The sequence below is a fragment of the Meriones unguiculatus genome, assembly GCF_030254825.1.
Source record: "Meriones unguiculatus strain TT.TT164.6M chromosome X unlocalized genomic scaffold, Bangor_MerUng_6.1 ChrX_unordered_Scaffold_30, whole genome shotgun sequence".
NCBI lineage: Eukaryota > Metazoa > Chordata > Mammalia > Rodentia > Muridae > Meriones > Meriones unguiculatus.
The window spans coordinates 3,909,643-3,918,710 of record NW_026843706.1 but is presented as its reverse complement, the minus strand read 5'-3'; the positions used below and the strand labels follow the sequence as shown (position 1 = coordinate 3,918,710).

Sequence of the window (9,068 nt, the reverse complement as noted above, 5' to 3'; positions counted from 1 at the left end):
GATGAGGGAGGGGGCTACAGCCAGGATACAAAGTGAATAAACTGTAAATAATAATAATATGAAAAATAATGAAAAAATATTTTAAAAGAGTATTTCCTATCTTGAAGAGGGTACTATCATTCATCCATTTTCTGAAGATAGAGTTACAGAAAGTATCATTTAAATTTCTCCTTCATTCCTTGCTTCTAGTTTATTACAGACTCCAGTGAATTCTACCTTGAGCATGCATCTTGAACTTATGCTCTTCATCACACTCTTGCCAGCTTCCCTTAACTACAGTGAGCTAGAGATTAAGTTCAGTGTTGGTCCTCTTATTTGGCACAATAGGCTGATATTTTCAACACAAAAATCAGAACTTCCACTGCTGGCCAAAATGGTATAAACCTGCTAAAATGTATCCTACCAATTACAACCAAAATAATACTCTATATACAAAAGACAACTTTCTGAGTACTCTTCCAGGACTATAATAGAAGGGGAATTTGGAAAATAAGTTAAAGCTAAAGGAAGAATCCAATGTGATAGTAGCTTTTCCCATTATTTTCCTCTCACCTCCATCTGTGATATCAGTTATAGAACTGCAGCAAAAGCAGGATGTAAAACATCCAAGAGCAGTAATGATTTTTTTTAAGTTATAATTTGATTACAACATCTCTTCCTTCCCTTGCCTCCCTCCAAACCATCCTATATGTCCCTCCTCTCTCCTTCAAATTCATACTCTTTTTTTACTAAATGTCATTGCATTCATATATATATGTATATATGAAAATACATATATGAATACATATACATATAATATATGCATATGTTATATAACATATATATGTTCCTATATACATATATATGTTCCTAAATAAACATATTCAGTTTGTTGTTGAATAGATAATCAGAATAATAGACTCAAGTGGAAAATACAGAAAACAGAAATGAATACAAAGAAAATATTTTCAGGTAGGCAAAGTAGATCAATAGGTAAATGCACTTGCTGCCAAGCCTGAGAACCTGAGATCAATCACCAGAATCTAGGTAGTAGGAGAACAGACTCCTATAAATTGTATGTATGTATATATACACAAACACACACACATGCACACACAAACACAAAACCAAATGCAAAAACAATCTAAAATAAGCTGTACTAATCTGTGGGTTACCAGCAGTTTTCTTTAGTTTGTGTCTCTATTCTCTTCCATTCAGATCAACAATAAAGAGTTGTTTGAATTATCCATGGCATCAGATAGTGATCAACCCTTGGAAAGACTACATCAGCAAAATCACAACCATCTCTAAGGCCTCTCATGGTCTTTCTAGACAGTAAACATGGAAAACAAATTTGCCTCTAATGTGGGAAATAATGAGAAGACAATTTATCCAAAATAAAAATTCTAATGAGCCAATCAGTCCCTGGCAAGATGTGTCCCATTTACTGTTTTGTCCTGATTACCACTGAAGACTAGTGAAAGGCATTTAGGAAAAGTCAAATTTAATGGAAAGGTGTGACAAAACAAGATTGAATTTATCTTAGATACTGTTAGGCAGCTGTTGTCAATTTCATGGTCTTATCTTTCCCAATCTACCAGTTTCATCAATGTTAAAATAAACTTAAAAGCAAGATTCCTAAAATTTTGGCTTCCACCCAAAAAGCTAAACAACCAGAAATTAATATATTTTATCATCACATAAAAATTATTCTCCCAAGGCATTTTAGAGAGATGGTGATTTTTCACATGCTAATAACATTTCTGCCAACACTTGCTTACAATAACTTCATGGTAGCTTATATCTATCATATCCATTTCCTTGCAGAAAATGCAAATCTTTCTAAATATTCTGGTTTTTAACATTATGAAAACATAACATATTGTCTGCCATTCTATAATGTTCTAAGTCAGACTGTATGATTGGAATTTTAAAAAGAAATGCCACCACTTTGCTGATCATTATCATTTTTCTTTTCTGATGATCCTGGGCAGCACGTCAGATCACACCTGGGATACACCAAGGCTACTTGCCATTCTTCTAAGAAGATTTCATGATTAGGAGCCAGAGTAATAGACAGCACTGTGATATTGTGGACAATTGAGTTGCTGGATTTGGAGGCAGAATTGAATGTTGATTAGTGTCTGTTTCCTTTTGGGGAGAAGAAAGAGGATGTTAAGGTGTTCTTTTTCTTGCTTTTCCCAGATAAATGAGAGAAAAGGCGGCATGTCATAGCTAACAACTCTCTCTGCTCCATTACTGCTGGCCTCGCATCTGAGAGCAGTAAATGATTTCACTGATTAGAAAATGAATCTTGAAAATTCAAGAGCTTCACAGAATACTGGCCCAGATTTGTACAGGCATTTGAATGAATGCTGGACAATAAATCCATTTAAAATTACCAATACACTATTAAAGATGTGTATTTTGGTAAAATGATCACCATTTGTAATATGGTTAAACACTCATAAAACAAAATCACTTTGATATTCTTGTGCTTTTGAAAATTGTAAATCTATCTCCATTCATGTTGATTAATAGGGATGCATGCCTAGGGATGCATGCCTAGGGATGCATGCCTAGGGATGCATGCCTAGGGATGCATGCCTTTATTACTGAAATATAGTCCCCTTTGAGATTGAGAACATTTGTATATCAATTGGATAGAAAAATTTAAGAGAAGTGTAAAGGTAAATTGTGATAGTAATGATCATACTTTCATTTCTATAATATATTGGATATGATAATATGAGGAATTAACTGCTCCCTGGTATAAGGTAGACATTTTGAGTGATACATTCACTTCTTTAGTCTACTAATGTAGCATTTTGCAAATTGTATTTCCATGTCAATAAATAGCACTGCAATGATCAGGAACAAAGTTAGAAAATAAAAAATGTATTATCTGCTATGTTTAAAGTAGTTGTATTACCGTATGAAATCTGGCCAATGATTATATATTACAAAGTACTGAGAATTACTAATTTTGAACACAAGGTATGATAAACACACAGAGGTGTGTGTGTGTGTGTGTGTGTGTGTGTGTGTGTGTGTGTGTGAGGCATACTGAAGCAAATAATTAGACCATAAATACTCAACAAGAAATGGTCAAAACTAATAGGTTTTGTTCTTATCTCATCCCTATCAATTATATTTTTCGGGAAAAGAGATGATCCATTCATTAGGAATTCTTCATTCACTAGGACTCAACAATGAAAGAACAAACCATATACAAACATCACTTGACAAACACAGCCACAAACAAAATTCAGTGGGTGTTTCCCTGCTTGCCCATGCTGAAATTAAAACACACATCAAATTGTATTTATCTCAGAGCTTACCAGTGAGAATTAAATAATATAAAATAAGGATAAGATCTATATCAACTGAACTAAAAAGTTAAAAAGAAATAAGCTTATCAGTAAAAACAATTTCATGACAGTTTTGATGGCAAGGTAATTCAACTGACTGAACTCATCTGAACTGTCAGGAACTGATCTGCCTCTCACCTGACTTCCCATCGACTGCTAACTGACAGGCTTTAACTCAACTCAACTGAACTGCCTCTCCCTGTCCTCTCTTAAATTGCCTCTCTTTTCTGTGCTGTTCCTGTGAGAGTTGGAAATATCCTTTGTCAAATCTTTCTCTGATTAATCACTTTGTCTGTCCCTCAATTATACATCATTGTTTGTGATTAAAGGTGTGTGTCAAGGGTGGGTCTGTATTTCAGCCATATCACACAGACCCAGAAGATCTTTTGATGTGATCAGAGCAGCATGTTCCTGGATTAAATTTCCTCTACAAATGTGCCTACCCATGAAGAAGCTAAGTTATTCTTCTGGTTAGAAACACTTTTGGCTCCTTCAAAGGTACCATTTTATTCCAGACAAAGTAAAAATTCTGTGAATATAACACATCTCTATTTGCTTGTAATCTTAAAACACAATTCTAATGTATTAGTAAATTTCCTGAAATGAACTCAACCTGCTAGGTGAAAACTGGTTCCTTGCTTTCATTTCTGCACTGTGCATTGAGCATCAAGGGGGGAAAAAGTAATAGTCTTCAAAGAACATAGCTAGCAGATTGTATTATGTAATACTCCTGATAGTCACTTTTGCAAGTGGCATCTAGCCAAGAATGCAGGTTTCAAAGAGTATCTCAACTGTGTTCAATCATTGCATCTCCCTCCATTAAAAACCATATTGAAATTTCTAGAGCCCACAGTAATCAACCTGCTTGATTAATGAGATTTTTTAAAGCTTTTTGTTTTCCTGGCACTGGCTCTTAAAAAAAAATGAGACACTAATTTCCTCCTCCATTTGTGGTTGCTAGGAAAGTGAGAGATTTGATGATAAATATTTATTATCTTCCAATTCCAATCTCCCTTATGGTGGGGTTATTGCTTTATTCAGTTCCAGAGCTAAGGAATATGTATGCCATGTCATTAATAATAAACAAAGCTGTGGTGTGTGTTCAATAATGAATTAAGCTCATCCCAGCCCATCTGTGCATCACCACTCTGCAGTAAAGGTTCTGCAGAATCCACAAGTACTCCATCCCTTCACTGTGTAAGGGATTTGTGGGAGGAGGTGAGGTAAGTTGTAAAACATTGTTATACAAAGTGAGTAACCTTTTTCTCAAAGAAGCAGCTGACCATGAAACAAAATTCTACTTTTTTTGTTTCAGCTTTAAGGGGGTACAGAATGAAAAAAAAAAATACACAAGTCTCAACTAATCTTGGGAAATCAACAGAGCAGCCTCCCACGTAAATTAAGCATCTAGGGAAGGTTGCAGATCAGTCTAGATTTGTTCACTTTCCCATTTCTTTACTTTACTAATTTAGAATGACTCCCATAATGTGCTAGTCAATCTTTTCCAAATACCCCCTCTGTAAAAGATTTTAGTTACAGGATTTGTACTATTTCCCTCCATTAACTGTTCCTTAGTAAATAGCACTGTAAGGTTCACTGTTCTCTTTTAGTTAAAGGCCTCCGTATTTCCTTGACCTATTATTAGCATAATACGCACCTGGACCAGTAATTCTGATGCTGATTCTGTTGATCTGAGTTGAAACCTGAGATTTGGCATTCCTGGCAAGTCCCAAGCAATGCCAGTGCAGGCTTCTTTTTGAGAAGAAACAGCTTCAGGAAGCCATCTCTCTGCTCTTGAAATTTCAACTTGTCATATAAAAACAATAAATGGAGAAGCCTATGTAATCAAGATAACTTCTTAAAATATTTACACACCATCTTTCTATCTAGAGTCGCCTCTCAATATTTTGTTTCTCCTTATAACAGCCTGTGACCACAACAGTCAGCAAAGTGCCACAACTAATAAATAGTGAAATGCCCTTACGAGTGGTAATGCCATAAAAGGGTTCTTCTAGTGGTTTTTTTCAGAATGCTTTCTTTACATTAGTTCACAAGATCCCTAGAGCAATAAGAATGATGCACTAGTCCCTTACAAGCTTTCATAAAACAATCCAAACAACATTCCTGAATACCTACTGTATTACTGATGCCATGCTGAGCCCCAGAGATGTTTACACAATAAGAAAAAGAGATACTCTCAAGGAGTTTAACAGAAAGAGTAACGTTCTCCCTGAATCACTTCAACATAGCATGTTTTAGAAAGCTAAATAAATGCAGCAATGGGCAGGCATGATTGTTTTGTGATGTAAAAATAAATATATTAATTTTCAATTCTAGTCCTTTAAATTTATCCCCCATGCCTACACAAGTTTTTAAATCCTTTTGAAACTGAAAAGCTTCAAGGACCACAGCTCTTTTGTCAATCCAGTGCTTCAGTCTGTCTATATAGGAAAATGAATGACAGCAAATCAAATGACCACATATAAACAAATGAGGGAAATGAAAATAACAAAAACTATATTCTTAATTCTTGAGAAGATTTGACAGCTGTAATATAGATGCATTTTATATCACTGGAGTGGAAAACTTTACTATAAACAATCCATCTAAAAAGCTGTTTTCTTTTACTTGTTACTTAGCAGTCCAATCACACAAGGTTAAAAAATATAATTTCCATATTCCTTATCTAAGGAGACTCAATCAAGCAAGACTCCTTCCAACCTTCATTGAGGCAAAAAGGAACAGATGTTAAAAACATCTGTCCTACTTCAAAATAATAACAATAAAACATCACTATGATAGCAAAGGCAGCTCTGGGTCACCCTATGAGGTTTTAGTCTCAATAGAAAATTGTCTTAAAGAGTTGCTATGATGAAAATCTAGAATAATATAGCCTAACGTTTTAATTAACAACCTGAAAACCTAGGTATTGGTCTTTTCTACCTCATCTACAACATTAGCACTGATATTCCAACTGAAACTTCCTTATTTGCCTATTGGGGAAGTGAAAAAAAATGCCTGAATACTTGACATTTTCAGTGCAGCAACAGTGACATCCAGTGGGTAGCAAGATTACCCCAAAATTCTTTATAAACTTAGGAGAGAGTTAGGATATTCCCAAAACTGTTGCTAGCTACCATGGCCATGCCATATGAGAATCATACATTTTAACTCCCTTGAGATAACAATCTATTTCATTATTACAGTAGTTAATAGACAAGGAAAAGTTGCATCTTGTTTAATTGGCCAAGATGTTGTTAGAGCTTCTTCCAGAGTCAATGCCACTGTTCCAACAAATAAATAAATAAATACACCCAGAAAGTTATTTTATAAGCAGTATTTTTCCATATTTCTTTCTCAGTGAGATATTTCATTTAAACCATTTGATCACCTGAAGTATTTCCAATTATCAAAAGCTTCATAAAGTTTAAAGAAATTCAAATCTTAGATCTTTTTCTGTTTATTTTCACTATCTATATATGTACAAATATGGATTTATATATAATCACATATTTGCATGTATATTACATATACTTCAGTATATAATAAGTTTTTATTTGTGTTGCGTTAGTAGTTAAAAGAGATATGTAAAACAAACACAATGTTCACAGATTTTCAGACCTTCTTTTAGTCATGTTTCTATCACTACTTCAAGCTATTGCTTCCATTTCAGTGTTATGCCTCTAAATACACTTCAATATAATTTCTGAGAAATAGGCAACATAGAAATTTAATCACTTTGGAGAAAATAATTGCTTCCCAAATATGATTTCCTCAGGCTTATTGGGAAGAGGTTAATTATCCACTGAGAAACTATCAGAAGAGCCATGGATATCACTGAAATTCCTTGGAAAGTAGAATTAGATTTTAAAGTGTTTTGTGGAAGAAACACTGTTACTGCACCAAAAATGTCAAATGTCATGCTTTCTTTTTCCAGTGACTTTACTTCATTAGCCCAATTGAGCTCACTTTGGAGTGGGGAGTGAGGACTCTGGCACAAAATAAAATAAAATAAGACACCTCAGTAGTTTATCTGGATAGAGCTAAAAAAGTGATCCATCAAATATAAGATCAGATTTGCCATATAAAAAAATCAAATTTCATGTGATTTCAAAATTTGTAGGAAGGCCCAAATTCCTGGGCTCTGCTATTAATGCAACAGTGTTTATAAGGCATGAGAATAGGTCCATTAAGTTTTTAGACAAATTAAATGGTAGTGTAAGATACACATGTAGCTCTCTGCTCCTCCCTGTTCCAGAGACAGCCGCATCTCTTCGTGCAGTGCCAGCCTCATCCTTAAGACACGATGGTGAAGGTCGGAGAACGGATTTGGCCGTATTGGGCGCCTGGTTACCAGGGCTGCTGTCAACAGTGGCAAAGTGGAGATTGTGGCCATCAATGACCCCTTCATCGACCTCAACTACATGGTCTACATGTTCCAATACGACTCTACCCACGGCAAGTTCAACGGCACAGTCAAGGCTGAGAACGGGAAGCTGGTCATCAACGGCAAGCCCGTCACCATCTTCCAGGAGCGAGATCCCGCCAACATCAAATGGGGTGATGCCGGTGCCGAGTATGTTGTGGAGTCCACAGGTGTCTTTACCACCATGGAGAAGGCCGGGGCCCAGTTGAAGGGTGGGGCCAAAAGGGTGATCATCTCCGCCCCTTCCACCGATGCCCCCATGTTTGTGATGGGTGTGAACCATGAGAAGTATGACAACTCGCTCAAGATTGTCAGCAATGCTTCCTGCACCACCAACTGCTTAGCCCCCCTGGCCAAGGTCATCCATGACAACTTCGGCATCGTGGAAGGACTCATGACCACAGTCCACACCATCACTGCTACCCAGAAGACCGTGGATGGTCCCTCTGGAAAGCTGTGGCATGATGGCCGTGGGGCTGCCCAGATCATCATCCCTGCATCCACTGATGCTGCCAAGGCTGTGGGCAAGGTCATCCCAGAGCTGAACCGGAAGCTCACTGGCATGGCCTTCTGCGTTCCTACCCCCAACGTGTCTGTCGTGGATCTGACATGCCAACTGCAGAAACCTGCTAAGTATGATGACATCAAGAAGGTGGTGAAGCAGGCATCCAAGGGCCCACTAAAGGGCATCCTGGGATACACTGAGGACCAGGTTGTCTCCTGTGACTTTAACAGTGACTCCCACTCTTACACCTTTGATGCTGGGCCTGACATTGCCCTCAATGACAACTTTGTAAAGCTCATTTCCTGGTATGACAATGAATTCGGCTACAGCAACAGGGTGGTGGACCTCATGGCCTACATGGCCTCCAAGGAGTAAGAAGCCCTGATCACCCACCCCAGCAAGGACAGGAGAGCAAGAGAGAGGCCCTGCTGAGGAGTCCCTGTCCCAACTCAGCCCCTGACACTGAGCATCTCCTTCATGGTTTCCATCCCAGACCCCCAGACTAGTGGGAGGGGCCCAGGGAGCCCTACTCTTGAATACCATCAATAAAGCTCACTGGACCTAAAAAAAAAAAAGATACACATGTAATAAAAGGTAAATAAACTAAAAAAATGCATAAGAACATTAAAGAAAGTAAAAACTACTCCTAAAATATTTAACCTGCTGAGCTCACCCAGCTATGTAGCATGGATATTTGGTCATTCTTGACTGATGTGTATTAATTGCAAACTGTATAAGGCACTAATAAAAATATAAAATAACTCATTGATAAATCATATAGTAAAAT

The 9,068-nt window shown here is 37.0% G+C and overlaps 1 pseudogene; it reads left to right on the top strand.

Annotated features, from left to right (window-relative positions):
- Positions 1 to 7,641: 7,641 nt before the first annotated feature.
- On the top strand, positions 7,642 to 8,680 carry LOC110543437 (glyceraldehyde-3-phosphate dehydrogenase-like; annotated as a pseudogene).
- The last annotated feature ends 388 nt before the right edge of the window (positions 8,681 to 9,068 follow it).